This window comes from Haemaphysalis longicornis, unplaced genomic scaffold, assembly GCF_048455015.1.
Source record: "Haemaphysalis longicornis isolate Haplotype H1 unplaced genomic scaffold, Haemaphysalis longicornis Haplotype H1 scaffold_2, whole genome shotgun sequence".
Classification (NCBI taxonomy): Eukaryota; Metazoa; Arthropoda; class Arachnida; order Ixodida; family Ixodidae; genus Haemaphysalis; species Haemaphysalis longicornis.
The window spans coordinates 208309703-208317956 of NW_027526295.1; positions in this window are offsets into that span (position 1 = coordinate 208309703).

Below are 8254 nucleotides of genomic sequence, written 5' to 3' on the forward strand. Positions count from 1 at the left end.
TTGTCGTGGTCACCCTCATGATAATCATCATCATAATCGTCATCGTTCTCAGCCGCAGCAGCAGCCTACTTGCGCCCACTGCAAGTAGATTTCAACCACTCTTTCCCTGTGCCAATCGAACCCAAATTTTCTCGTATAACCTCTCCCGCAAGTTTTCTATCTCCTATATTCGGCTGCAGTGAACAGCCGTGCTTTGTTATAGAACGAGGGGTCATTTTGACAAAAAGGGTGAGAGGAATAAAAGAAGGGGAAGAAGAGCGAATTTCATAACTAACGTACCAAGTAAAGAACAACATAAAATTCGCAAAGGGGTGTGATTAGGTCCTCTCAGCCCTATCAAGGGCGTCTAACCGTGCAACCGGTTTCTCTTAGCCGGCTAATAGATGCTCGCCTGATCTGCCATGTGCGTAGGCTGCTATTACGGCCGACGTAATGGCAAGGTAAGGTTATAAAACGTCATTTAGTGAGTTGGAGAAAACTTTATAAAATGCACAGTCTCAGAGTGCAATAACAGTAACTATGTCGTGACCTTCAAGGCTCTATAGCGTGTTCACTAACACAAAATTGTGGGAATTGTTAATATTGTTAATTGTTAATTGTTAATGAAAAAAAACATGGGTAAATTGAATTGTGTTTTTACCAACTTGCAGCAAATGTCCGACACCTAATGTTTTTACGTTAAAAAATGTCTTTATATACACGTTAGAGAAGTTATATGCATCATTTCGGGATTAACGAATACACGCGATTATTCAAAGACTCAAAAGATTTTATTTCCTCCGAACTACGAGGAGACAGGCTGGCACTAAAGGCTACGAAAGCCTGAAAGGGGCTCCAGCCCCAATTGCTCAGTAGAATGAATAAGAAAATTTGACGAGGGGTAAAATCTAATGTTTGAGTAATAAAAATACAAGCAACATATGTAGAGCACCAAACAATAAAGAACAATAAGGGAAAGGTACTATCAGCGTCAAAGGGAACGCGAACACGAAAATATGAACCTAAAGGCACAAATAGTACGATTTCTTTCCATGCAAGCCAGAATGACGAGTGTCTTAGTTACAAAAACAAAGTCGGAAAAAGTGGATTTCCAAATATACCAATAGCGTGCCATTATATGAACTCTACGAACAGTATCTTTCAATTTTGCACGTTCTGGTTCATATTTTCGTGTTCGCGTTTCATTTGAAACTGATAGTACATTAGAGTACATAAGAGTAAAGTAAAATAAAGTATGATTGAACAATCAGAGTAGAGCTATGATTGCGTTTTAAAGATGTACAGACGTATACAAAACCAGCGCATTAAACACGTCTAAACAGCATCCACAGTTTTAGCCATTGAAGCAGACATTCTGACTTAAGAGGTATTATTTTACCTGTGTTTCAAATTTTTTTCTACTGTAGTTGAAATCGATATGGTCTCCAACTATGTTTACTACGGCGGTGTTTTGAAACAGAAAAGACTGCCTGTCGTAGGTTGTTCGTAATTTCGGTGTATGTATTTTGGGATATCTGAAAGAGTATATACTGTTAGTGTCGTTATGTTTGCCATGAAGATTTTCTTTGTGTATAACTTGTAAAAGCATCATATAATAAATTTGGTCAGCCTTAAGCATACTGTACTGAAGAAACAGTGGACCCGTTCTAATGTCGGCATTGTGTCCGCGAAAATTGAAAAATATGCGGAAAACACCTTTTTGTAAGACGATCAGCTGTTTGTAATTTGTTTTATTTGTTGTTCCCTACGCTTATATTCCGTAGCAAAGCCTAGAATATAGAAGAGTGTTATAAAGCTGTTTTTTGAGCCAAAGCGGCATTAAACCACTTAATCTGCAGAAAACGGCAATTTATTTTTTTTTAAATTTCGTTGCCTAAATGTTCAATATGAGCATGCCAAGATAATTTTTCCTGAAACCAAACCCCTACTAACTTATGTTCTTTGACGTGGCTGATCATATTGCCCCAACATTCAATATGAATGTTTTGATCTAGCTTATCATTTATTGGTCTAAAAATGATATAGGTAGTCTTCGAAGCGTTTAGGTGTTAGTTATTTTCGTGCAACTGGTTTGACAACGTTTCTAAATATCTATTTACTCATACTTCGCTTACACCGCTACTGGAGAAAAATAGGTTCGTTTCATCTGCATACATGGCTATCTGGGGTGTACATAGTATGTTTGGAATATCATTCCCATATATTAAAAATAACAATGGCCCCAGCTTTGATCCTTGTGGAACACTCAGTTTTATGTCCAATAACTCTGAATAAACACCATTAAATTCAACAAATTTCTCCCTATTGCTTAAATAGCTTCTTAATAGGCGAGCCGGTACACCGCGTATTCCTAACCTTTTTAGCTTTCTTAGCAATATTTCATGATTGATAGAGTGAAAAGCTTTTTGTAGATAACGCGTGTATGTTTTTGTAGGTCCAATAATAACCCAAGTGTAATTTTTTTTCTCTATATTTTCTGTTATACTGTCATTTATATTAAGTAGAGCTTGCTGTGTTGACTTTTTTTTTTTGAAGCCGTACTGATCCGGTGAAACGTTGAAGAAGTTTTTATTCTACCATGTATTACATATTAAAATATTTTTGAAAAGAGAGAGAGAGAGAGAGACCGATCTTTAATGAAGTCTGGCGATGTTAGCTGGGCTAAAATGCCTAACTTGCTACGCCAGTTGATGACGTGATGAAGATGATGGCGATGATGTTCAAGAAGTTGATGCGTACAGATACGGCGAGTTATTCACAGTGACTGGTCTAGACCTGTGTGTTGCAGGTACTCTATCAGAGCTTTGGTAGCCCGTAAGCACGTTTGGGACAAGCCCATGGTCCTAAAACGTCCTTTAGCTGCATGTCCACGGAAAGCGGCAGTCCCAAAGTCACTGCGAGGGATACTCTTTGAGCACTGAATCGAGCACATTCACAGAGCAGGTGCTGCAGGGTTTCTCGCACATCACAGTGTGGGCAGAGTGGCGACGTAGCCTGTTTTATCTTGAAGAGGAAGTTGCGCGTGTATGCGACATTCAACCGCATGCGATGTAGAATTGCTTGTACCCGCTTGGAGAGTCCTGGTGGCATTTTAAATTTGCAGTTGGGATCTATGAAATATAACGGCGCGTAATGACGTGATACGTCATCCCAGGCTGCACGCTGCATGTTCCATGCCACGCTGGATGCAAGTATAGATGCATCTTTCCTGGAGAATGGTATAGCTATTGCCGATGCATTATGCTTATGCGCAACGGATGCAGCAATGTCCGCCTTCACATTGCCAGTTATCCCACAATGGGCTGGAATCCACTGAAGTGCAATTTGATGGTGCGCTTGGAGAGCTTGGAGATGTAAAGCGTGTATGTCACACACAAGCTGGTCTTTTGGAAAAGATGCTAGACATTGAAGGGCAGCCCTTGAGTCTGTGAAGATGGCCCACTCTCGAGCGGGTTGCTTGACGATATGAGCGAAAGCCACCCTCAGAGCTGCAAGTTCGGTAGCCGTAGTTGACGTTCTGTGGCTGAGCATGACACTGATGGTAGTACGGGATGACGGTATCCACACCCCGATAGTGGATGGTGTTGACGACACCGACCCATCAGTGTACACATGAGTGTGGTCTCTGTATATCCGTGACATGTAGTCCAGGGCGAGGAACTTTAGTGCGGGAGCCGGAATATACTTCTTCCTCGTGATACCGGGCACAGTAGTCGTGATTGGTATGGGCAGGAACATCCAGGGCGGGTGCTCAGGAGGAGAAGGCTCTTGATACACCTTCGGCAGAAATTCACGCACTTCTTTGGCCCAGCTTGTCACTAGAGGATGGCCCCGCTGTCTTGCCACAATCCGCAGGCGCGCACGAAGCAACACCTGCGTGCTTAGAGCGAGTGGTGAGAGCTGCCTGCATTCTGTCAGCGTTCCGATGGAAGAGGTTGTCTTTGGAACGCCAATGTAGACCCGCAGGACTTGTGCTTGCATGCTCTCTAGCGCTTTGACAGTTCCTTTTGACAGAGGGACCAAAGCAGGGATGCTGTAACTCATCCGGCCTACGCAAAGCGCTTTAATTGACTGAGAAGACAGTCAACACAGAGATTGGCCTGTAATTGTGCAACTTATCACCGCCACCACCTTTGTGAATGGGCCTAACTCGCTACTTTCAATTTTTGAGAAAGAACTCCAGTCAGTAGCGTCAAATTAATAATAAAAGTTAGAACTTCGCTAATTTCAGGGGCGATGTATTTAACGGGAAGCGGTGCAATGCCATCGGTGCCAGATGCTACGTTGTTCTTAAGTTTAAGAATAAAACTTTACCCCTCGCTCGCATTTGTCGGACTTAACAAGATAGAGTTTCGAAGTTGTGACGGTTACAATACAGCGCTACTTTTATCATCATCAATCTCCGCATTGTAAGCCCCTGCTTTGATGGAATGCCTATTTATTGCGATTCCCGTTTCCTCTTATTCTACCCGCCTACCGTTCAAGCGAGCAATATGCGACTGCCTGCTCTTCTTGCGGCCCCTTATCAAGTTCACTGTTTCCCATCCACTGCTTTCCACTGCCTCGTTATTATTATTAACCAATGCATGTCTACTGCAGGACGAAGGCACTTCCTGAAACGGGAGGATTCAGCCGAATCCTCCCGGAGGGGCGAATGTGGCGAATGTGGTTCTGAGGGGGAATGCTGTTTGGTCTCAGAGATTAGATGTATATAGCTTGCGACCACATCGTCCGACGCGAATCATGACACTTGTCTGATTGATTGTCGAGCCCGAGCTAAGAAAAAAGCAGACTTCTCAACTCGTGCATAGTCTGTATACATGCCATTTGAAAATTGTCATAGCACAGAAAAGCTGAAATTGTAAGTGGATAAGATTTGTTGGTTGACTTCACATGTGTAAGCTCTGCGTGCAATGCATTCTTGAATATTTGTTTTGGCTTGCAAACCGGAATGCAAGTCTTATCAAGTGCCCGACGGGAGTTAAAGCACTACGCGTAAATAGTCCGCGTATTGCTGACGCTGAAGTATCCAGAATCAACGAGATTGATTACATAGATGCGTCTTCTACTACATTCGACCAACGGTGCAAATTTTTATGAGAGACCGTATACCTGAGCCCACGTGCAAATGTACACATCAGCCCTCGCGTAGTGCACTCTGGGAAACGTAAGAGCTAGAAGTAAAAGTAATCAAATGTAGGAACTATGGGCGTTGCGCTATTCCTTCTCACGGCGCTTTTCAATACTATACACTCAGCTCCACAAAGGAAGACGCCATGCATGCGTATACAATGCGCGCCAAATGCTGCTACGTCAACACCTTCTAGTTAAGAAAGCCACCCGGTTCGGCGTCGTATGAGTATTGCCGACCGAAAGCTTTGTCGTTATTTTAATCTAGCGACATCAGAAAGTCGTCGCTATCAGAAAGTCGTCGCAAAGTTGGAGGTCGCACAAAGAAAAAAAGGAGATGGGGAGAAAAAGCAGTTCGCGTGTTTCCACGTATCTAAGCGGTGTCAGCCGAGTCCGGTCCATATGTTGGTCCTTTTGTTAGTCCCTCGCATTCACCAATCCGTCAAAATTTAAGCTTGCCCTACCGCCGCGTAATGATTACACAGGTGACTGCGTGAAAGCACGTAATTGCGCTTACGCCTTAATCTCGCCGTTTTTCGGGCGTGTACGAGTGAACTGGGCCTGTCTTCTCTGTCTGCACGGTATAGGTCAACGCCGACACGCAGAAAATGACGTCAAAACGTCGAGGCTCACCCGTCACATTTGATTTTTTTGTTGAGCGGCTGCCCAGAGCTAGCGTCTACACACTTGGCTGTTTTTCAATTAGGGCATTAGAAGCCCACAGCCCTTCCTTTTTATTGTTGTTTGGAAAACACTGCTGACGCCTTGCCCTCAATTGGGCGGTGATGTAATCGCTATATCGTGCTTCCTTTCGGCTTCATAAAAGGGGACTGAAGCGATTTATACGCGTGAAAATTCTCAGCAACACCGCTATCACCCTCATCATCATTATCAGCATCAGCATCACCATTATCAACAACAACAGCAGCAGCAACCCGTTTGTGTCCAGATGAACCCATCTTCAAAGCTTTGAGCACACTTAACAGATCCCTTAGTACAGGAACGCAACTACATTATTCGGCGTTGGCTCGCATTGAATCGTATGTTTCCGCCGGGAGATATTATCACAAATTATCATTGTAATCATCAGCCGACGCTGTAGTACTTTCTCTCGATGATAACTACGGTTAGCTACGTTCCCTGCAGCACAGGTGCACTTGCTGTGGAGCACCCTTTAAAGGCAATCCTCGATGATGACCGTTTTGGCGTTTCCGCAGACAAGGCGGACCCCCGACATCTGGTGTTGAACAGCGTATACAGTGATGATCATCCATTTTATAAAGGTGCAGGTGGCACCATGGCTCCAGGGGGGGGGGGGGGGGGGGTTATGGCGGAGGAAAGAGTTCACATCGTGCGTTAAACACCGGTGGAGCGCGCCAACTCCCATACAAGTGTCTCTTTAGCGCACTTGTCAGCTTTCGGGGTTGCTTATTCCCACAGGGCTTGGATACCCGTGTCTAGGACTCTAGGTACTTCGCTCTTTTCTCTTGGAGGTCCCTATTTTTTACCAGTCTTGGATCGTTGGCTTGACGCCGGATTTGCATATCACAATGCCCAGCGCTCCCTCGTCCAGAGTCTATACAGACAGTTAATCGGGTGGGCAATGCCTATTTATTTGAACTCGTACACTTGGCGATCATACCTTTTGTAAGGGCCGCTCTATATAGAACGGGCCTTGTTTGTCAGCCCTTGTGCCTGCCAGGGTAAGACCCTGGGTAAAGGGGCGAGGTTCCAGGGTGTCACTTCTCGTGAGTCGTAACTGACGCCGATATTTTTGGGCAGCAGACGTTTCGTCAAATGGTTTTAGATCTAGTGACGCTAGGAGAACCGAAATGTCTGGGTCGGAGCGGTCTCCCTCATGCCTGCTCAGTCGCCAACGCGTGCTCTCTCGCCAGGCCTCGTTTCCACCGGCGCCTGCGTGCCCAGGGACCCAGAACACTCACACGTAGATCCGTATCATGTTTATCACGTCGAAGCAACTACTATTAATGCGATGGCACAGCGTGCCTTCTAGGAAATTTATCAAACACGAGCGAAAGCGTCTTTGTGGTCCGTGAAGATGGTGTTGCGGCTGGCTATGCTCGCAACACCGTCGGTTTCTTGTGTGCGAGACACCGCTAAGTGCACGGCACCATGCTGGACGCGACTGTTCTTGGCGGCTTACCGACGTATATTGTTTGATGGTTTGGCCGCTGTGCTGAAGAAGATGGGTTGAATATGGGTTGAAGTGGGCTGACCAACTCTGAGAGCGAACTTGTGCTGGCAAACTATGTTACGCCCACGATAATGAACGGAAAGACAGGTTAGCCCAACTCCTCACGTAGCACACAACAAGCGATGAATCAAACGCTTAGACGCTAGGCGAATAGGCAAAAAAGAGGCGAAGAAAGCCATCTGTCCGCAACCTATACATGGATACACGCTTATCCGAACTACGCACACCAGGCGACAGCGGACTGTACACCTTGGCTGACGCTGCCTCTCGACTGAACCAACGAGCGTATGGCACATAAGAAAGGATGACATGTTGTAGCGCATACTGTGCAATCTCGAAGAACCACAGAAGACAAAACCTGGTCAAGCCATGCGCGAAATTGTGTGCATTGTTAACTATTACTTCGCGGATGTGTGCACCAAGTTTCTATGGTTGTCTGCAGCGTGTGCCCAAGGGGCTGGTGGGCCCGTCAAACTGATTTCTGCAGCTTTTTGCCTGGGAAAATAAACTTCATATTTATTTTATCTTTATTTTAATAAGGGTATCCTATCTAACGATAAAATGCCCTCGTTATAAGGGAAACGTGGCTGCGGTGCAAAAAGCCATAGAAACTACATCTGCGCTAGTTTGAGCTCGAATTTATACCCAAGAAAAAGTGAAATTTTATCTGGGTATACATTGACGCCAACCAAGGCACATGCCAGGAAGCAACCTTGCAATATTGATGACTAAGAATTGAGCCAAAAGAGACGAGTAAAAATTAAGGTTGGATACCGAGTGACTGGACTAGAAGTAGAGAAAGACCAATAACTCAATGGAGGGATGAAATTGGACCATTATAAGTCAGAAAATGAGGTAGGGCGGTGCAAGACAGGATAGGCTTGAGTAACATGGGAGAGGTCATCTTCC